Genomic DNA, 22,884 nt, shown 5'->3' on the forward strand with positions numbered 1-22,884 from the left:
AGAAAAAGAACCCCTTCCCTATTAATTGAACTCCTAACTGTGCCTTGAAACAGGGCATGTGCGACAGATTTTATCCAGTAATTCTGTTGTCATGTGTCCTAACCTCTAGGACTTCAGCTCCTTTCTAAAGGAAGAGTCTCTGCATGGTCAGGGCTCAGAGGAATTTAGATGGTTTCAAGCATCCCTGCCTGAGCGCTTTCAGCTTCATGCTCAAGTTAAAGACGGGCCCTTAAAAATGAACCCTAACTTCTGGGTTTGGGGCTCGATGCCAAGGCCTTCCCACAGGGTGACTGAAGATGCTGTCAGCCGGCTAGACTTGTCCTGTCCTGGGGTTGCTGAAAGGGCTTGAGCCAAAAGTAACAGAGGCTGACACACCCCTGAACCCCAACTCAATGACAGCATGTGAAAACATTATGAAATACAACATCTTTATCCATAATTCCTTTTCACGACAGGCCTGAAATATTCAAGATGCTCAGAGATACATTAGGGTATTTTAGACCAGGAGTTAGAAGAGTCCAGTTTCCTGGGTCTGCTACCGACTAGCTGAGGGGCCTGAGCAAGTCACAGGACTTCTCTGGGCCCCGGGTTTTATATCAAGGGGAAGCAAGGGAGTTCATGGATTTCTACAGTCAGCCGCATTCTCTAAGCCTCTGCTTCCATGCTCCTTGTCTTTCCCTTTTGCCAGCAGGGACTAAGAGTGTTAGAAAGGTTGTGCCTTTGACCCCAGCGGAATGTGACGAGGGTTCCTTGCATTGTTCCCACAGTAACCAGAGCCAGCTGTCCAGGCAGGCCAGCCAAGTTATGGCGCATGATCCCACACCACGGGGGACTGTGCGTGGAGGACCCCACCTCCAGGCTTCCCCACTTCCTCTGGGCCCTGGTCGGCAGGTCAGCACCCCCCTGGGAACCCAAGAACGGGTCTGTGATCTTTAATAAATAACAGTTGACAGTTTAAAATCTGGAGTGTGGCCACAATGGCCTGAGGCTCCCCCCCTAAGCCCAGCAAGAGGACACAGGTATGTCCTGGCTTCTCTGAATCTTTGAGCCCACCCCTGGGCTGGGGGCCGTCGGGGCCCGGGTGCCTAGAAGACGGCAGGTCTCTTTCTGAGCATGGGAGGATGCTAAGTCCTGTTCAAAGAAGGGGACTCAAGTGAGAGTGAAAAGCTAAGATGAGATTTTCATCACAAAATCTTGGGGTGAGCCAAGATTTGTAAGCGTGCAGTTCTGCATCGGCAGGCCGACGAAGGGTTTCCTTTCTGCCTGCAGCCTGCATCTGAGATCCTAACGAAGGAAGATCACTGGAAAGCATTACCATTATTTTTAGCTTTTCTAAGGGAGGGAGGAGTGTTTGAAAGGGCAGAATGGAAAGGAATGTAGGGCAAGGGTGTGGGGTGGGGGGAGAAAGAAGGGAAGGTTAGGAAAAATTAGGACTTGCAGGACAGAGAAGCAGCTCCTTCTTCCTTTCTTGATAGAGGGCTGTGGCCAAAACCACATCAAGGACATCAGGTCCAGGTATCTGGAGACAAAGAAGTCTCTGGAAGGAAATCACGTTTCTGTGAGCATGGCAAACGTGCACTTCAGCTTGTGGGGTTTTTGTTTTGTTTTGTTTTGTTTTTACTTTCCAAACGTAGCAGATGAGGCCCTTCTAGAAAGCCCTTCTCGGAAAAGAGTTTGATAATCCCTTTTTGGATGGGAAAGCTGCCTCAGCTAATGCGAACCCCCAAGAAACACCCTCTCTGGATGTACAGAGATCATGAATGGTCCAGATGAAAAGGAGATGAATGGATTCCTCCTTAAATGACTTGACAACTTTAAAATAGCAAGGTGGAGCCCCGCGGCTTCTGGAGTGACCAAAATCTGGGCCAAGAGCATAACATTTTGAGGGAGGATTTCTTTTCCTTTTCTTCTCCCCCCCCCCTTTTTTTGGCAATAGATCATAAAAAGTCTCCTTAATGAGCTGCAAAAGCCAAGGCATATATTCTCTTCCTCAATTCAGAGGCCTGGTAACCGCTCAAACACTGTCCAAATGCCACCTCGTTCATAAGGATCCTTGAAAACACAAACTGCTTGATCACAAACCATTTGCCTGCTGGGATTCGTAAAGCAAGGTTGCAAAATGTTTAAGTCATCAACCCTGCAGCATGGTCGACAGGGGCCCGGAGCTAACAAAGGAGCACTAGAATTGGTTTCCCACTTCCAAAATAGGACCTAACGAAGTTGGTGCTATAGGAGAAGAGTTGCTGTATTTTGTTTAATGGAACTAAATTTGTGACCATTTAAATCATGAGCAGGTGGCACTTGGTAGCAAAGAAAGCCCTGAAAATATTCACATTTCGTGAATGCAGTTGTATGTATAATTAGCCGAAATTTATTTTAAAGTACTCTAATCTTTTGTACTGTTTTTTGTCTTTTTTTACAATTCAAACTGGTGAGGAAAAGAGAGCAGCTTTTGAATTTATTATGAAAGCACAGCCACCGTATTATCTGTTAAAAATTTTTTTGAAAAATGGGGAAGGCGTCAGAAAGTCTAATAGGACATATGTTAGGATCACACCAACGGAAAGGGCTTGCTTGCTTTCACAGGAAGGAGTCTGTTGTTTGGGAGAAATAAGTCAGCTAAACAATAGCATCTAGTAAAAGAGTAGATGGAAAAGAATCAAAGGTATACATTTTAGAAGCATAAAATTTTCTCTTAACTGCTTCATGGAAAATTTCAAACATGTCCAAAGGACTTGCAAGAGGGCACCAGATATACATTACCCAGCACCAATAATGATCCCAACTCATGGCCGATCTCTGTCTTCCAGCAAATCCCAGAAATACCATTCACTCCCTAAATATTTCAGTGTGAAGCACAGGACTGTGAAGCGCCCTCATTTTCTCGAGGTCCTGACAAGTCAAATGCCCTGGGGCCAGAACCAGGTCTTCCTACCTGGGGGGCCAATTGTTCGCTCTCCTCCAAGCACTGTCTCTCTTGCCCTTGCAAACCAACCCCCCACCCCCCCACAACCCCGGACCGCAGTAACACGAGGTTAGAAAACAAGCAACGTGCTGGGTTAGAAATCACGAAATCCTCCATTTTAATCTAATTTTTATTTTAATTTGCCACTTTACTGAGCCTTAATTGCCCCAGCTATTAAGTAGAGCTATGAGATACAATTACTTATGACATACTTATAGAAGTCATTTCCAACTTGCAACAGTTATTTTTAATGTGTTTTCGTGGATTTGAGGATGAGCTGGGAGAAGCCATCGAGCTCTGGAAACTCTCGTGAGGTGAGGTCTCCGATGCGAAGACGTTGGGGGAGGGCACACACATAATTATTATGTAACTGTGCCCTGAGAGCCTTTTCCATGACACGTTTATTTATTTTTCACATATAAATTAGAACCAACTATTTCAACATGTTGAAATGAAAGTTTCTATGAAAAACAAATGTTTCATATAATATAAATCAACATTTCCCAAAGAGGAAAGAGGCAGGCCCTCTCCCTGGGGGAATTCTAGCATCTTTCAGAGAAAGAACAGGCGAGCCCAAGGAAAGTGAAAAGAAAAAAAGAAACATTCCCTCCCTTTGTCATGGACTTGCCAAACCCCTAACTGAAGGGGACTTACAATAGAACACCAAATATTCTCAAGGAAGTGTCCAAGCCTGGAAAAATAAAAACTGAATGCAGAGTTTTGTGTTAATGGCCTGAAATATGCTACTCAATTGCACCCTTTTTCCTTCTCAAAAAAACACATCAAGCTCCCATGCAGGGGAGGTTATGGGAGGGAAGGTCGTTACGACGTTTAAGAAACCCCATTCAAAGTCAACCCCAAACCTGGAGCTGAGGCTTTAAATGCACTTGCTTTCAAAAGCCAAACAACAGAAAATCTTGTCATTTTTTACTAGATGCTGGCAACACATGCCTTCCATGTGTAACCTCCCATAAAACCCAAACGATGGTCCCAAGGTCACAGAGGAGAAGTTGGGTCTGGGGAAAATGGCGTACCCGCCCACCCGCCCGTGTTGGTTTTCTGGGACGGCCGTAGCCAAAGTACCACATGCGGGGGGGGCTTAAACAACAGATGTTTATTTCTCACAGCTCTGGAGGCTAGAAGTCCGAGGTCAGGATGTCAGCAGGGTTGGTTCCTTCCAAGGCCACGAGAGAAGGATCTGTTCCAGGCCTCTCTCCTAGCTTCTGGTGGGTGGCAGGCCATCTTTGGTATTCACTGGCCTGTCACAGCGTAACTCCTGTCTTCACATGGCATTCTCCAAGCATCTCTGTCTTGATGTCCAAAATTCCCTCTTTTTATAAGGACACCAGTCCTGTTGGCCTAGGGCCCATCCTAATGACCTCATCTCAATTGGATCATCTGCAAAGACCCTATTCCCAAAGAAGGGCATATTCATAGATACTGGGAGCTAGGACTTCCACATCTCTTGGGGGGACACAATTTAATGCATAACACCACCTTATCCCCACCTAACTTAAGAGAGGCATGGGAGGTCCCTCTTGTCCCACAGAGGATGCCACCCGTGTTTTAGCTTGTCCACAGCTGCTCAGAGGAACACTCAGGAATAGGCACACCATGCCTATGGATAGACCCTAGCAAACCATCACTTGGCTTTATTGTGTTAGCAGGGCCCGTTTACACTGCCTTCCCTCCTGCACCTGTTCTCAGCTTTGGCCATGTGGTTACTGCACAGTCTGCACGTCAACTTGGTCCCTCCCTTTCAACCTCAGGATTGGACGGAAGTCATTCACAGCGTCTGCCAATTTTACATCCTCTGCTACATGTTTGGCTCTCCTTTGTCCCTTTTGCATCTGGGACGAGCCAAGAGGTATCTTAGAAAAGGGAATCAAAATATATTTTTGACCTATTTCTACAGCCAGCAGAATGACTGGACCATCATGGTCACTGTTAAATATGCTCTTCTGGGGCACCTGGGTGGCTCAGTTGGTTAAGCGTCTGCCTTTGGCTCAGGTCATGATCTCGGGGTCCTGGAATCGAGTTCCGCATCGGGCTCCCTGCTCAATGGCGAGTCTGCTTCTCCCTCTCCCTCTCCCCCTGCTTGTGCATATGCTTGCTCTCTCTGTGTCAAATAAATAAAATCTTTTAAAAAAATTAAAAAGTAAATATGCTCTTCTGCAGTTTTAAAAGGGGTCTTCCAAGGATGAGATGGTTGCACAATTATTCAACAATTCTAATAGGCAGCGACCACATCAGGATTCCCAGTTTATAGAGGAGTAAACTGAAGCTCTAAAGGGTCAGGTAATTCAGTAATGGACGCACAGCTAGTAAATCACAGAGCCCAAATACAGACTCACCTCTTCTGACATCCAAGTTCTATATTCTACAAAATACGTAATATGACCCAGTCGACGTGAAATAATCAAGAAGGATTCAAAGTTTTTTTCTTGACTGTAAGCAGTATGGTAGCAACAATAAAGCCTTCTGCTTACTTCCACATTTTGAGACATTTTTCAAAATGTTTCAATTTGAGGTTTTATTTATCCTTCTCAAAACCAGGTGAGTTACTCTTAGGTCCATTTTATGGATGATAAATGAAGGCAGAGATTATGTAATTTGCCTAAACACACCAATGAGTGGACAGTGGAGGTGAATAAGAATTTCTGCATACTAATTCAAAAACGGGTGTGACTTTCCAGAGGGGGTAATTCAACATCAGCATCCTTGGAGACACATAGAATGGAAAGAAAATAATGTAAATCGAAGGATATAAAGAAAAAACTGAGTTATCTTTCCATATATTTTACTGCAGGAAGAAGCAGCACATGCATGTGTAATGGGTATCAGAGTGGATGCCCGCCTGCACCGCTAGAGAGGCCAGTCTACGTTACCTCAGATGTCCCTTAACATGCGTAGAAGGCTCTTCTCAGCAAGTCACGTGAGATCTGTGACTGGGGAAGGAGAATATGCTTTCCCAATCATGACAGACCACAAGATTCCCTTTGGTCTTTCACAACCCGAATTCATGAGAGCAGGCTTCCAGAAGGAAGTGGAGTGTGAACCGACAGCTTTAGAAAAGAGAGGTGACGGACATGCGTGTCCCAGTGCGGTCACCGGACCACCGTGGTTGGAGGTGCACGCGTGGGGAGGCAGCAATGGGGGATGAGGTGGGAATGAAACGCGGAGGCTGTTCTATGGAGGGTCTCAAAGGTCTTTCTGAGTGACTGAGATGATTCTGTGAAACGTGAAGGTGCTTCCAATGGGTGTGAGCAGGAGAATGACCTCATCAGAGGCATGCTGCCTATTGCCTCTAAGGGAGAGACTCTCAAACCCACAAGTCTGGCCCTGACCTCTCTTTCCAAGATCTAGGTATGTCTTTCAGAATGCCTGCTGGGCATCTCTATGTGGTCATCCTGCTGGCACTTCCAACTGGGTATGTTAGATCTCCACGGTCTTTTCCAGATCTAACGTTCTGTGATTCCACCAAAAGCGGCAGATCTGAAAACCTGACATTTCCCTGGAGAAGATGGAACATAAACGAGGAACAGAGAAATCCTGTTCAAGAGGCAGAGCAAAAAGAGCAATGACTTTAAATTGGGAAAAAAAAAAAAAAAAAAAAAAGAATATCCGTGTTAGTCATTCCTTTCTAACTTGTGCCCGGGCTCTTAATGATATGAGCCTGGAGAGGAGCGTGAACGTGCGCATACACGGTGGGAGGCCTGGGGCGGTGTGGTTAGGCACTATCCAAGGACACAAGCTCTCAGTGACAAGACACAATGGCTTTCTTGCCCATCAGAGCTGCTCCCTTGCACCTGCAGAGGCTAGCTCTAGAAACAACAATCAAAGCACAGAGCAAAAATCTTGAATTGCTAAATATCTTAAGCACCCCTTGCCCCTGGACCCAAAATGACTCAAGCCAACTCACTCTTATTTCTCAAGAGCAAGTGGCCCTTGAATTCTTAGGACACTATGTGGTACAGAGTCCCTCCCACCCCCACCCAAAATGGGTGAAGAACCTCCACGAGACCTTCAATAGGACTAAATGTCTTTTCCTGTTAAACTTTCACTCTGCTGCTTCAAAAGAAACAATACCGTGAAAACCTTTGCTTTCCCAGAGAGGAGAAGCACATATTAATTCAGATAGTGTGTTTTGAATAAAGCAGCATTTATAACGTAGAGGAATTCCGCTTCCCTTTTCCGGACATAGCTTCCAAACACAAAAATTCTGAGTGTAGGTGGGCCGCCACTCCACACACTGAATTTAGAAAGACACTCATACTCTCCAGAAGCCTACCTCCTTCGGCCCACGTTCAACGTTTATCTTGGCTGTGACAGAGACCATTGTGGTCCACGATGCAGGATCTGATCAGAATGACGTCTCATGGGGCGGTGGCCCCTTGATGTCTCCTCCTGCGGGTCCACACTGGTGCCGTTCAAATACACTCGAAATTTCCACATCTGCCTGACATCCACTCATGCTCAACACAGCATCTTGATCACACACTGAATTCTCCCTGAGAGCAATCTGACCCAGGCTTCTCTGTCAAAGAGTGTGGCCACTCCATGTGTTCCAGATGATATAATACTAAATCGTTAAAATGACACACAGCGGAATGGCTCCAACTTCAGGAACACCACCTGTGGCAACTGCACATATACCGTCACCAGGGAGATCTCTTCCGAGATATTATCCAGGTTCTGCTCTTTCGGGCCATGGGCCTCAAGAATTTGTGCTTCTTGGACAATTGACACGGTCAGGACACACAGTAAAAACAAAACAAAACAAAAAAAAACCTTACAGTTGGGGTCTGAGAAGACCCCTGGCCCTATTGAGTCCCACCATGGTAGCCAAGCATACATTCCAGTTACTGCACAGCTCAAAGGCGATTTTGATGGACTTATTAAAAGTCCATAATAAATCCATAGCAAAATCCACAATGCTCCAATTTTTTTTAGATACAAAAACGATCACCCCCAAACTCTCTAAGATATATCTCACTCCTCTTCCTGTTTAGGAAAATCCCTGGATCTTCATGGTGGTCTCCCATGGCCTCCCAAGGGAGAGTCGGGTGCTTTCCCCGATGCTTCTACTACATTCTGTATATCGCTCTCATGCCAGTCTATCCAAGGTATTGCAATCGACTAGTTCCTTGTTCATCTACTGTACTACAATAATGACAATGTATAGTGTCACAGACTAGGGACCATTTGCTTGGGCATCTTCAGTCCGTGGGACCCTACTTGGCACAACAGTGAATCTCAAAAAATATGAGCTGATTGAATATACAATCCAATGTTCTATTTATTCACCCAGTCCATGGTAAGTACAACCATCTCTCACTGCATCTGGCACAGACCGTGGCCCTCAATGGCCTATGGACACAGTTAGTGCCTGTGGCCATCCTAACTAGGAGAGGATCATCTCCCCTGAATGAGACAGTGAACTTGCTCTGCTTGAAGTCAATCGGGAACTAACAGCTTTTATAAGCTCTCTCCTTTGAGACAGCCAGGAGGCTTGAAAGAATCTTAAAAAAAAAGGGGGGAAAGCTTTGAAAGAGAGTGTGAGCAAAGCCCACAGCATTTAGGGCTGGGAACAATTATCCCTCTGCACATAAACCACTTTTGGTGGGAGAGGGCAACACTGCGAGTGGCAATTTTTCATGCAGTTTGAGGCTAGTGCCCTTTAAACAAGATCTCTTTTACGACACGGACATTTGCACAATACAGTGCGAGGAGATTGTTTATGCCACGACCCATGGTTTAAGATAATTCAACTAAGGGCGAAAGATAATTTGGGGGGAAGTGATCAAATCCACGAGACTAATCTATAAATGGTAAAGCAAGTGAATCATGGAAAAGATGATGCCGGACAAAACAACAGCTTCTGTTCAAGTCCATCCAGAAGTTTTTCCTGAAAACCTACTATGTGCTCGGCACCACGCCAGGATTTGTGGGAAATATGGAAAAAAATCATCACCATGGTTCAGACCCCAGTCCCTCCCGCCAGTTTCTAAACCTGCCCCATAAACCCTGCTGCCAGGTTTCCAAAATATGAATTCAATTGTGCCCTCACGCTTCCAGTCACCCCCATTGTAACCATATTCCAGGCATGACAAACAAGACCTTCTTCAACCCCAGGTCGGCCAACCGCTCCCTTCTCCCAGCTTGCAACTTCTCACCGCCTCGGCCACAATCTCTTACTCCCGCTTCCCTGGGTTTAAGCCTCCTTGACTCCCTCCTCAAGCCCATGCCTTTGAAAATGCTGTCGTAGAACATGCACTCCCTAGAACATGTTGCCTACTTAGTCTTCATAACTCGTCTCTCAGAGAAATCTTTCCAATAAATACTTCTCTATCCCCGTCCTGATGTGATTCTCCGTATGAGTTTCCCCAGCACCCACCCTCTGTGTATCATGGCGCCTGTCACATGGAATTCTTCCTTCTTTCCCTCTCCCCATTGCCTCCTCTGGCCCATCTCTAAACACTTATTGAGTGATTGTTCTCTGCAAGGCCCTGCACTGTGCTAGATGGGTACAGCATCTCTAATAAATCCACACAACTCCTGAATTGTAGGCATGACTTCAAATGAGCAAGTAAGCTCAGAAAGGTTTAGGAACTTGGTCAAGTTCACACAGCCAGCAAATGGCAGAGCCAGATGCTCTTGCTCCAAGCCCTTGTTCTTTTCTTCTTAGCACACCACTCAGTAAGAAGGTGAGAAGACACACTTGAGACACGTGCCCAGAGCCAGTGACTCCTGCAGTGTGAAAGTCACATCTGGGGCTCTGACCAGCCAGGAATGCTCATGTCCTCTGGGGGGGGCACATCCATGCAGTCTGTTCACTCCCCAGGACTATCTCTTTCTTGCATATCATACAGATGATTGCATAGTGAGTCCCCCAAAATCACCCATCAGTTTCTCTAATTTGTGGAGTCAGCCTAAACTTTTGTTTTTAACCACAACCTACCAACTCTGTATATTAAATGTTTCCAACAAGCATCGAAGCCTCAATTGTCACTGTCTTCTGTTTGTTTTCTAGTTCTGCTAATGCAAGGGACAGCCCGTCCTAGTGTTTATTACTAGAGTAATGTCAGGTTCAGGGTTAGCACATAAAATACCTCTCCAGTTTCTTTGCAAGAGATCAAAACACTCTCTTAACGGCAACATCAAAAAGAAGCAACATGTAAACATGTTCCAACAGGGAATGCCTTTTCCCTTCAGTGATTTCTCAATATTTGGAACTCTTTATTAGTCAGTTCTGCTTACAAATAGTAGAAGATTTCACTACTTCTGCTAAGCCTTTTCTGAAACTCTCCATCACATTTGCTGACAATTCGTGTTTTGTGCCATTCTTTTGCTAATAATATTCTGGGGGGAAAAAATGACCCCAGAAGTCTTTTGGTTTCTCATGTGGCTTGATTTGGTGGGGGAAAGGGACAGCGAAGAAAATGACATTTTTACCTCTTCTTCCTTCCTACCCCTTTCTCCCTCCTCTCCTCCATTTCTCCTTTAGCAAAAGTCCTTACCTAATCCTCATGGATCGGTAAATATGGTGCTATATATTCCTATAGCTCCTTGGTCTCTTCACTTGATTGGCAAAAGAAAAATAGCAGGAGATTAGGGTATAATTGCTACCTTCTTCCTTTCCAGCATGGACTTCCCACTCAAACTCCTCAGTGTCGGTGAGGAAAATCAGCCTACCATTACATCACTGCAAGAGAATTGGCAGAGCAGGCTTCACCTCTGCAAACAATTCAGTGAGACCCAGCACTTTCCACACTGCTCTCTGCTCATGATAAAGCCCTGCAAACCCCAAATGGACAGTAACCATGCCCAACCCCAAAGGCAGCCTCACTGCTAATGGGGGGAGACACGAGAAGCTTTCCATTAATGTCAGAAACACCACCAGGCTGTCCACCATCATCGCTGTGATTTAACGCTCTTCTGGCGGAATTAGCCAATTTAATTACAAAGGAGAAAGGAAGAAGCGGTACAAAATTGGAAAAGAGGCAGTAAAATCATTATTTGCATTTGCTGTGGCTGCAGATCTGAGCGAATCAGTTAAACAGCTACTGTAGACAATTAGAGAATCCATAAGGTAATTAACAAAAGTCATATGCAAAAATCAATAGCGTTCCTAAATGACAGCCAGTAAAAAAAATACCCCATTTTTAACAACTAAAATATAAAATACTTGGATGATAAACTGGATGAGAAATACGCAAGATCGATGGAGAAAAGATTTAAACACTACTGAGGAACAGAGAAGACAGGAACATCTGGAAAGCTCTACCTTGTCCTTAAACAGGAAGTCACTATCAAGAAAGACAGTAATTCTCCCCAAATGAATCTATAAACTTGATACAATGTCAAACAATGCCATGAGGAAGTTAACTCTGAAGTTCATATGGAAAAATAAACAGGAAAGAATATCCACAGAAATGATGCTTTATAAAAGCAATAAGGAAAGACTTAGCATAGCGGTAATGGGAATATTATAAAGCCCCAGAAACTACATCAGTGTGCACTGGCACATGAATAGCAAGTAAGATCAACAGGAAATATATAAACTCAAATACATACTGAATTCAGTGCATGATAATGGGAGAAGGAACTTTCAATACTTACAAATACTTACAAACTCCAGGAAACAAAGTGCCTTCCAACGAGACGATAGCCACCTGCAAAAACTCGAATTAGATCCCTAGTTACCGTCCTACACTAAAATTCCAGAGTGACAGAAGATTTAAATGTAAAAACTGAAAACATAAAAATACAGAAAGAACCTTGAAAACACGATGCTAAGTAGAAACAGCCAGTCACAGAAGCTACATATTATATGATTCCACTTATATGAAGTGTCCAGAATAGGCAAATCCATAAAGAAAGCAGATTAGTGGTTACTGGGGGCTTGGGGGGGGATGGGGAGTGTCGGCTAACGGCTATGGGGTTTCTTTTGGGGGTGATGAAAATGTTCTGAAATTAGATTGTGGTGATGGTTGCCCAACTCTGTAAATGCACTAAAACCACTAAATAGTACACATTAAAAGAGTGGATTTTATGGTATGTGGATTCTATCTCAATAAAGCTATGATTTAAAAAATACTAAGCACAACTATGAGACCATTTTTTAGATAATGTTTGACTGGAGAAGGCCTATGTCTATCAAAAAGTGAAAAGCCAGAGAAAAAATCTGATAAGACTATATAATTTTAAAAACAAACCCTGCATGAAAAAAAAAAATAGGTCAAAAAATAAATGGGAAAATTAAAAAGTACAAGACAAAAGGACTAACTTTATTGAGCTAGTAAGTGTTCCTAAAAATCAATTAGCTGGAAAGACCAAAAACCCAGGAAAACACCGGCAATGAACGTCAACATACATTTCTTAGAAAAGCAAATAGGAATGGCTCTTAAACATGTGAAAACATATTCAATCATCGCTGTAATGAGCGAATTCCCATGAAAGCTACCAAAAGATAGTATTTTTTTCACCTCTTCGATTGGCAGAGACCATGAAGTTTAATAACACTGTCTGTGGAGAAAAGGCATACTCACGCAGTGCTAGTGGGAGCATACATTAGTACAGATGCCAAATTGGAGGGCAATTTGGCAAGGTTTACCAAAATTAAAACTGCACATTCCTTTTGATCCAACAATTCCACTTGAGTAATTTCTCCTCCAGAGATCCTTGCTGACATATAAAATGCTATTTATAGAAGGTAATTCACCCAAGTATTGTTCATAGTAGCAAATAATTGGAAACAACCGAAAGTCCATCAATGTGGGATAGAATACAGTGTAGCAAAATCATTCAACCGAGTACTATTTAGATACTAAGAAGAGTAAGGCTGCTCTCTATGTTCTGACAAAGAAATATTCCAGGATACACGTTAGGTAAAAAAAAAAAAAGAAAAAAAAAAAAGAAAAAAAAAAGAAAAGAGGCAGAACAGTTTGTATGGTATAAACATTATTTTTTTAAAAAAACAAACATATTTTTGTTTATATAGTTATAAAATATCCTGAAAGGTATTTCAGGATAAAGGAACAATAAGAAAAGAAAACAGTAATGGAGCTTGCCTCTAGGAGTGAATTCAATGACGGAACAGAACTAAAAAACTTATTTTTCCTCGGATATCTATTGGGCACCTTTTATACTTTTACTGACTTAAAACAAATTAGTTAATTCTCTTAGTTAAAAGAAAGAAAACAAGTATGGCAAGGACACAAATATGAAATAAAATATGGGACTTAATTTTCGAGAAGTTTGGGGGTTATTTTTAATATATGTTTAATTTTTTAAATTTTAATATATTTTCAAAATATTTCAGAAAAAAAAATTAGTAATTAAAGAAAAACCCTTACAAGTGACCATCGAGGAGACTGACTCAACTTTTGCAAAACAGACACACTCAGTGAAGCTTCCTATGCTTTGGGCTTTGGTAAGACCGCCCTCCCCCCAACACACCCCATACCCGCAAAGTAGGCAGGACTACCCTCCGAGCCCAGGTGGATAATTCCATCTTCATAATTCATTCAAATTTGGCCAATGCAACAGCTGGACATCTCCCAACTAGGGAGGTTTGTTTAGATTTATCCTCAGGACACAAAAAGGCCAATTTTGCCTATTTCTACTTACCTGATTTATTAAGTCTCTCATTGGCCATCAGTTAAATTTAGAACAAAAGAGCTGTAAAAATGTCCTGATAAACACGGGAGTGATTTCATCAGACATGCCCTTAATGCGGTGGTTCTTGGGGGGGGGGGGGGGGGCGGTAAAGATAGCAGGACAGAGACCAATCTGTACCCACCTGGCTCCTCTCCAACTCCCCTCTGAAGGAGCCCTGGGCGCTCAGGCAGAACGGACCGGTCAGCAAAAGTAAAGGGCTTCAGACTCAAACAAAACTCTTCATTTTAACCCTCTCACAGACACTGCAGCAAATCCCTTTGATTGTCACCTCTTCTGTCAAGTGGAACTTTCTGGATTCCCTTGAAGACACAAATCTCTCATCACAAAAGATCTGGCAAGGCTTATTTTCCCCGCTTCATGACCTTCTTAGCCATTAGAGGCCTTTTTTCCATTGTCTGGTAGGCTGGAGGGCAGAGGTGGCTGAAATTCACATGTAATCCCCAACGTTATTTTAGCCCAAAATTTCAACCTCCTCTCCTATATAGAGGAGAAAAATGACCCTTTCATGTTCCCTTCTCCTGCATTCCAAAGGAGGGAATGGGAATGAGCAATTAGGATGGCTTGTACATAACTTAGAGAAACTCCTGGAAACATAAAATCAGAAGAATGTCAAGAAACATTCTATAAAACTCAGGCTTCCTACCCAACCGGCCTCCAAAAGACTCCTCCAAATTCCTGATGCCTTGCATGTCTGGTATGCAGTGTATCTGATCCTGGAGGTCAGCCCCACTTAGTACATCTGAGGCCGTGGGATCGGGGCCATGCACAGAACCGAAGACATGAGACAGGTGAAGGATTTATGTCTCGAGATTTTCAAAAAGCAAGAAGAGTAAATATTCCTCTGCAGAAAGCCAGAGTGATGGTAAGTTTCGAAGAAAGTGGGAAGGGAGGGGCAGCGGATGGGAGGAAAATGCAGGGGACTCCAGGCTGTGCCCAGCGGAGGGAGTCGCGGAGTTTGAGGTTTTCAATGTGGACGGGTGTAAAGCGTGTTGGCTCGAGTGGATAAACAGGCTGTAGGTGTGGCAGGATGTGTGGGTCCGGCAGGAAGGAGGTGAGGTTCAGGTGAGGAGACAGAGAGTAGGGGCAGAGCATAAGAAGAGCCAGGCTGGACTGAGCCCCTCAATCAGAGAGGGAAATGATCGCTTTGTCCAGAGGGAATACTGATGGCTGCTCCAGGTCCACAGGCCTATGATAAAGGGTCTTGAGCCACATTTCCTACTTTTCATGACCAAATCAGACGGAGGGGAGGCACCATGAACAGAAAGAGAATTCTCTGAGTGGTGAACAAGTAGGTTAATCTTAGGATGAGGACTGACAGCAGAGAGCACTGTGATGAAGAGCAAAACAGATGTGGGTCCAAATCCCAGCTCCTCCCACTTCCTGGCTGAATGCTTCAGGCTTTAGGAGCCCATCTAGACCCCAGCCATGTGGCAAGTGGAAAGTGAGGACCATCTGAGAAATGCTGTTAACACATACCCAGTGCTTAGGAGAGAGTCTGGTGGTTGGGATTAGTAAAAAATTAATTGAGGTTCTTACTCTTCTAACAACCACCTTCTCAAGGAAAATTATTTTTAGGACAGTGAGATAGGTAAGAAGAAATAGTAATGAAGCAAACAAACGAGGGGAAAAAATCATTTACTGTCTTGATTTATTTGACTTGCCTACAAGTCAGCTACACAGAGAAATGAAAACATGCCCACCCAGAAGCTTGTTTGGGAATGTTCATAGCAGCATTATTCATAATAGCCAAAAAGGAGAAACACTCCAAATGGCTATCAACTCACGAGTGGATCAGCAAAACGTGGTACATCTATACAATGGAATACTATTCAGTCTTAGCAAGGAATCACTGTGGATACCTGCTAATGTGGGGGCGGAGCTTGGAAACATTATGTTAAGTGCAAGAAGCCGGACACAAAAGTCCATGTATTGTACGATTCTATTCATACACAATGTCGAGAATAGTCAAATCTACAGAGAAAACAGATTAGTGCTTGTCAGGAGCTGGGGGTGAAGGGCTAGGGGAAAATGGGAAGCGACTGCCAATGCATATTGGGTTTCTTTGTGGGGTGGTGACGAATGTACAACTCTGTGAATATAGCAAAAATGAAAGATTGTACATTTATTAGCTATACAGCTCTTAACGCCTCCTGCTTCCCATCTCCTGAATAAAGAATATTTGTCTTCCCTGGGTGAGAGGTCTTGATGGGTAGAGCATATGTGATGCAGAATTCCAGCAATTTCTTTAATTGTGAATATCAGAAGATATCGATCCTCTTCCTCTGGAGACATTGTCAGGTGGGTGCCAGAGAGATTATTTTGCTTTTTCTTTCTATCTGCTTCTTTCAATCCTGGCTACTGCATTTGGTTTCCCCATGAGCACAGTGGCTAAAAATCAATCTCTGCTTGATCTTCACAGGCAAAAGCTTTAAGTGGACAGGCCTTTTCATACCCAGTTTAAAGCTCATAAAAGAAATACTGATGGGGTGCTCTGAGGCCTCGGTTTTAGGCTTCTCCAAATCATGAGGACGGGGGACCTAAAAGCAATGCTGTCTCCAAGTGAGGAGGCAACATGATTTTCTTTAGGGAACAAACTGCAAGGGTAAGGTATTGGAAAACCACTCCCCGTGGCCCATTTGATGTTTGATTTATCTGATAAACATGCCAATAACTGCCTACAAAACAACCTCATAATATTATCGGTTCCAGGAAATCAACCTTTTTCACAGAAGTCAACAGTGTTTTTAAGGGAATACCTACGTTAAAAAATCAGAATGCCAATTTATTCATTTGCAATAATAACCATCATCAACATCATAACAAAAAACAATAGCAAAGAGTATTTCTGCACGACTCTGAAAGGTCTCTGGATAATGCTGGCTTTTGACCACAGAAAGCACACTGCCTATAGTCTTCGAACATTCCAGGAATCAAACATGAAAGCGTTTCTCAAAGACGTCCCACGAAAACCATTTTACTACATAGGGTTAATCAGGTCTCTTTAAATGTCAATAAAGTCTCTTCATATGTTTTGGCTTCAATGTTCAGAACTGAAGGCACAAAAGAGATGAAGTGCCTTGTTTTATGACAGGTTACTCTGGTCAGTGGCATGTCAGCTGTAAAACATAAACTTCCATGGAGACAAGCACATTCAGTGACTATAAGTAGCCCACTGGGTCCAGTTTTCATGAAGAGGTGCCAACCCCATTTGGTGCGTATAATCTACAAATGAATCCAAGCAGTATCAGTGCTGAAACCTGCAAGACTAACTGGCAGGGCAAGGGGGGCGGAGGGGGGCAGGTCCTCCAGAAAGAGAGAAAAAGGATTTCTTCATGACATTGGAAGTTAAGAGCAGATTATATTAAGATTTAAGTTGAAATCATAAAAATAAAACTTTCATGGATCTCCAGATATCTAGAAAGCTGTAAACTCAAGCTGGTCATAAAAGAGAAATCCATTAAACTTAATGATTTCTATTCTACATTCAGCATTTCATGATTTTTGCATCCAGATATGAGAAGTACACTGCCCTATTCTGCTTTTGTTTGGCTATGGCTGAAAAATTCAGATGGTACCATGTTTCTTGTGGGGTCTTAAGGAGGGAGCTCCCAGAGTTCTCCCTTAATTAATGACTTTTGTTGGCATTTTAGAACTCTGGATTCCCCCAAACACTCCCTTGCCGGATTGGAGCAACTTCTAGCTACTCTTGGAACATCATAAGCAGTGTACTTATGGGGAAAATATAAGTTGCCTTTTACATGTTTTGACAGTCAATGCTCAGTAATAACCTGACAGTATTTAATTATAATGCCCCACTTTTCTATAGTACTCTACAGTTCATAAAGGGCTTTCTTTCACACTCATGTAGGCTTCTTTGTATTAAACCACAGCTCTGCAGTTCAATTTCTGTTAAGTCAATTACTGATCATTTAACATAAAGGTGCCTGAAATCTACGAGGATAATCTGGGAGAAAGTGATTGCAGACTGGGGAGGGGGAGGACAGAAAGATCATGGCATCAACATTGTTCTCATAGTTTTGACAGTAAAGAAAAACCAGCGAACGATACAACAACTTGAAACTAAAAGGAAATGTTTCTAGCAACTAGGGCCACAGTACTGATTTAAACAGAAGGGGAAGACCATTAAACCTGACTGCTAGTAACTAAATTTTAACTACACTAGCATCAGAATCTGAGCCTCAAGTGCAAATCCGAGTAACAGCTGCAACAGTTTCTTACCACTGCAGGGGTGCATGCGTGAGGAGGGAACAAAGTATTCTTTTTAATGCAGCAGGACATCACCCTGACAATCTAACTATGACAAGCTTGCACCATCCTGGGCATTCTATTTCTGCTTCTGAACAGAACAGCATCAGTAACACTTGTGATCATATTCTGTCAGCTGCTCAGCTAACAGAACTTTTCACTTGTATATGGATAGTTAAGTTCCCTAAGAAGGAGCAGCTTCCAAGACCAGGGTTCTACCTTTTTGCTTTACAATAATAGGATGCCAGCAAGAATAGTTCGGTGCATGCATTACACCCATAACAGATGTGAAATAAACAAGGTTTGTAATCTGCAAATTGGCTCCTTGGAGCAAATAACTGATTCATCAGATGTTTGTAAAAGCCAATGTAAAATCCGTGAATTATGTCTCTGTGTCGACAAACTATAAACTGCTCAGAACTTTGATGTTAGCAAGGCATTTTGCTTTGATGTGCTGGACTTTACCCGTGTATGTGTGGAACACATACACAAAAGAGAATTACAAACTTCAGCCTTCTTTAACCTTTACAAACCAACACAGTAATTATATTACAAGATATCTGACAACCCGGGGTAATACGAGCAAAGAATTCTTTTTTTCCCCCACTTCCTTAAAATAGTTCTCAATCTTTCTACAATTTACAGACTCCCTGCGCAAAAGATTTTCATAGCCATGAATCGTACTAAAGATAAATTGGTAGATAAAATAAAATCACTATTCCAATTCACGAGAATATTTGAGGCACCTCCAAAGGAAATGTTTCTCCAAACATAAAGACGGTATTAAATTTTAAGAGCAAGGCTATCATGAAAACGAATGCAGAAAAGAGTAAACATAAGTTAACTTGACAAGCCCATACTGATAAAGCACAGATAAATGTTATCTCTGGGTTACAAGCCCAGTACAGGCAGTCCTCAATTTATGAATGATCTGTGCACAGAAAGTTCATTTGTAAGTCAGTTGGTTGGAACTCCAAACCCATTTTCTCAGAGAAACGAAGTTTATAAATAGTGTTTCGTTTTGTAGGAAGGCAAACAAGAGCTATTAAACCCATAACATTGACAAATTCTAGTACTGACAGCTCTCAAGCAAGTTGTCCCTATGTTGAGCAGGGAACACCAGGTGCAGAAATCAAGAGGAGGTGGGAAGAAGGTTTCTCCTTCTTCACCTGGACCTTCCAGAGTTTTTTCTGGCATCTGCCTGCCTCTCTTTATAGACTGCCTCCTGGCTCCACTTTCATTCCCACCCCCTCTAAACACTTCATCCCAACCCATGGAATAGATCACCAAAATAGTTTTACATAGTTAACCCTCACCCCCCGTCCCCAAACTCCTTTCTTGTGCTGAGATAACTGACTAAAACTTACAGAGAGTTTAGTTCAAGTAAACACTTGTTTCAGAGTTTGGTGGGAGATACGATCTCCGGAGAGCGCAATGGGAATAAACCAAGCTCTAAGTACAGAACACAGATAATGAGACATTTGGAAGGACTGGGATAATTTCAGGAATTCCTTTGGAATTGAGTTATGTTAACAGGAACAGGACCCAGGAAATACCGTTGGAAGAACTCAAGGAGAAGCAGTTGCCTCACCAATCGGCATAGGTCAAAGTCCAGGATGGTGGTGGGGGTGCCGTCTCCTAGTGGCGGTATTTAGAAGGTTCCCTGCCTTTCCATGTGGAGCCACACGTGATTACTTGCTCTTTTTCCCACTGAAGAGAACATCAGGGAGTGGGTGTTCAGAGGAAGATGGTCTGAAGAATAATGAGTCCTGACACGCTGACTCAATGGGCTCTTGACACTCCTGGGACGGAGCTGTGGTGTTCTGCAAATAACTGGGTACTCACCCAGGTATGCCCGAGGGTGTGGCTGGGATGGAGGTAAAGGATGACATCCGGCTCAAGAAGGTACCCGGTGAGGCTGGTTAGTGGCAGAGGCTGGTTAGTGTTCCACAAACCAGCTTCCTTGTCCTCCCAAGGCATTAGAGGCTGGCATTTCCCACCTTTCCCGGCTCTTCGGTATTGTCCAGTTGACTAACTCTGGCCGACGGAACGTGAAAGAGAGTGATGTACGCCTCTTCCATTAATAAATCTCCAGTGAGATCTTTCACTCTCTCTCTACCCCCGCAGCTGCAGCTGCTGCAGAGGAAGCTCCAGGTCTCCCAGTGACCTTAGGGAATGGCTGAGCCATGAGACGGAAGGACTCTGGGGTCTGGGGATCTCCACCCTGTGGGTACCTCCGCCCTCAACTGTGAATCCTGGAAGTTAACTCTCAACAGGTGGCGGTTCTTAATGCACCACCCTTGCTCTCTGTGCCTTCTCCTCTTTGTTGCATCTCAGGAAAAGGTCCTTTATGTTCACCTACCCTGAATAATCCACCAGGTTGGTTTGTCTCTTAAAATGAATGGCCCCACCCCCGCTGAGATTTTATAATGCTTTGAGTTTTTCCACTTCCTTCACGGTGGTCAATATAGTTAACACTCAAAAGCCCCCTTATTCTTTTTAATCTACTTGGGGAACCGGGTAAATGAACTCATTGCATCATTAACCTTACTCTCAGTGCCCTGCCTGGCCTTCGGGGCTCTGGGTATCTCAGGGCCTCATCCGAAGGGTCAAGGGTAAGGATCATTTTGTCGGTCATTCTTCTCCTTCTTGAGAAGTCTTTTTCCGACTATTTGCAGATTTCCTAAGCAGGTTAGGGTCGCAAAAGTATGTGTAGTGGATAAGAAAACTAGATCATATTCTTGTTATGACAAATTTCACAGAAGTGACATCACGTGAAACGCTGTTAAAATAGCCCGCTCACTTCATTCTTATTTATTCAGTTTACTTTTCATGGGGAAGGGATGAAGAGAAACTAGAGAAGAAAAGATGACAGTGAAGAAGGGAAGGAACCCATAACCATGCTACCTCTTGCTCTGTACGTATCCCCCTTACTAAATTACTGAATGTTACAGGGTACAGGACAACTCTAAATTAAGACAGTTCTTCAATTTTGTTCATTCCTAAAACTTGGCTTTCTATCCTTGCTTCTTCCACGGCAATTTTCAGGCACTCTCCACACTCATCTCTTTGTTGCATTTCTGAAAGGTCCACTAGGTTAAATGACCCTCCTCACTCATGCTCTCTCTCTAAAAAAAAGTACCTTTATATGGAACCTTTAGATAGAACCACTGACTATAATTACTTAGAACTTAGAACAACGCTCCCTATGAAAAAGATAGTGAAGTACCTACAAAGACCATAACAAGATTATTTGGGGCGCCTGGGTGGCTCAGTCATTAAGCCTCTGCCTTCAGCTCAGGTCATGATCCCAGGGTCCTGGGATCAAGCCCCGCATCGGGCTCCCTGCTCAGTGGGAAGCCTGCTTCTCCCTCTCCCACTCCCCCTGCTTGTGTTCTCTCTCTCGCTGTGTATCTCTTTGTCAAATAAATAAATAAAATCTTAAAAAAAAAATATTCTTCATCCCCTGAGTTTGAACATAGAGGGGACCTCGTGGTCACTCTATAGAGTGTCACTGCCAATGTCCACTCTATGAAAGATGTCATTTCCTTTTAATTCTACACAAAACATCTATTCATATTATGAAACATACTGCCATTTAAACCATGTTTTAAATATACCGTAGGCAATTCATAGTTCACGGAGAGCTCTCATCATCAAGAAGATATTTGGAGCTGAAGTTTACATGCTGCAAAAGTGATACACAATGCTTCATTCTGGACTAGAATCAGAACCACCACAATTGCACGCTTGTAAGAATACCAAGCAGTTTCCACATACAGTTAACCATAAAAGAGGTTAACGCGCTCTTCAGTTTCCTATTCTCAATAAAATGTCTATTTATTGTCTATTTTTGTCTAACCATTGGATGATATCAAAAAAGGGGTAAGAACTCAATTTTTAAGAAACATAACTTAAAATGTTGTGAGAGGAATGGAAATCTTCAAAGACCTGCAAAGACCTTTAACACGTAAATCCAATTTCTACCAGCCATAATCAGATGCATAAGTCCACGTGTGCACAAAGTGAATACACCCACTCAGTTACCCAAGCCCCAAGACTGATTCTGACTATGTGGGATAACAGCTCATAGTCACTGATGAGGAGGCTACCAGCTTGTTGCAGAGATAAAAATATATATATATATATACACACACACACACACACACACGCACACATATACACACACATACATTTATGGATATGCGTGTCTTTGTGTGTGTGTGTGTGTGTGTGTGTGTGTATATATATAGTCATCTTTGAAGCCGAAGTGGAAAATTGTGAAATAAATGATGAAAACAAAGGAATAAAGGATACAGAAACCCTTTGCCAAGTAACACAGAGAAGGGGCAAGCCAAGAAAAGAATAACATAGCCTAATCTGTCCAGAAGAACATTAACCAAGAGTCTGCTCAATGGGCACCATTATATAAACCAAGTCCAAAAGACATAGTGTCTAAAGATCGGGAGCTTGAAACTTCAGCACACCAGCTTATTTTTCTATTTCTTCTGTAAAGTTCCTTGTGCTTTTATGGTATTTTAACTTTCGTGTTTGAGACCGTTGGGATCCAGAGATCTCTATCTTGGCAGAGTTAAAAGAGTATGTGTGGGCTTTTCCTAAGCAGAATGGTGATTTAATAGGTTTTTTTGGTGAGTAGACTCTGAACAGTAGGCTTGACATCTTTATTAAGCATAGAGAAATGCCAACTTGAGAAAATATCCTAACACTGTTCGTGGTTGCTGTTAGGAAGAGAGCAATCCCCTCAATTCCTTCCCTTCTTTTCACTGGGAGGACAGGGACCACCCCCCTCCCCCCAGCAGGTGGGTCCGAGCTGCTTGTCTATGAAGCCATTCAGTCCAGCTCAAGCCATGGGCTTTTTTCTGCTCGTGTTTCCTTGGCAGCTTTTTCATCCCCCTTCTTTGCCTAGAATACATAATCCCCCAATGTAGGCCCTCAAGTATCTGCTGAAG

The 22,884-nt window shown here is 43.1% G+C and overlaps 1 protein-coding gene across 9 annotated transcripts in view; it reads right to left on the reverse strand.

Moving 5' to 3' along the window:
- The window catches only part of ATXN1 (ataxin 1), a 396,258-nt gene that overhangs the window by 210,430 nt on the left and 162,944 nt on the right, over positions 1 to 22,884 (reverse strand). Inside the window, exon 5 of one of the 9 annotated variants that reach the window (XM_028107398.2) lies at positions 13,770 to 13,947. The exons of the other annotated variants lie outside the window; for them this stretch is intronic. The gene's annotated coding sequence lies outside the window, so the exon portion shown is untranslated. The remainder of the gene's footprint in view (positions 1 to 13,769; positions 13,948 to 22,884) is intronic. 9 annotated transcript variants of the gene reach the window in all.

This window comes from Eumetopias jubatus, unplaced genomic scaffold (assembly GCF_037043125.1).
Source record: "Eumetopias jubatus isolate StellerSeaLion01/CBP00866 unplaced genomic scaffold, mEumJub1_p1.0 scaffold_6, whole genome shotgun sequence".
NCBI lineage: Eukaryota > Metazoa > Chordata > Mammalia > Carnivora > Otariidae > Eumetopias > Eumetopias jubatus.